Genomic DNA, 468 nt, shown 5'->3' on the forward strand with positions numbered 1-468 from the left:
ATATATATATATATAAATCTGCCCAAGGCTTTAACTGTTTTTAATTATTTTTGCCGGACAGGAGACTGTACTATGGTGCAACAGAACTGTGAACAGTGTGATGTGACTCTTTTAGAAAACCTCAGATGATCTGGGTGCATGATTATGTTTTCAAAACGTACTTTGATAACTGAAGAGAAAAACTTTGGGGCGGGGGGGTAAACTAGAGTTCAGCTCATCTTTAGTTGTCACGTGTTTTTTCATCTATCTGACGTGAACGGCCCCTCGCATCTTCTGTCTTATTTTTGTTCACCTAAATAAAAGAACAGCTTTGGTTTGAGAAGTTGTAAGTCCAGCAGACAAGAGGAAATCAAGAAAAGTACGGTGGCCCTAAGGTGTCAAGGAACAACTTTTGAAAAAACAGAATTACATCTGATAAAATTAAATAAATAAATCAGAATTACATTTGATAAAATTAAATAAATAAAT

The sequence above is a fragment of the Nematolebias whitei genome, chromosome 11 (genome assembly GCF_014905685.2).
Source record: "Nematolebias whitei isolate Nwh7 chromosome 11, NemWhi1, whole genome shotgun sequence".
NCBI lineage: Eukaryota > Metazoa > Chordata > Actinopteri > Cyprinodontiformes > Rivulidae > Nematolebias > Nematolebias whitei.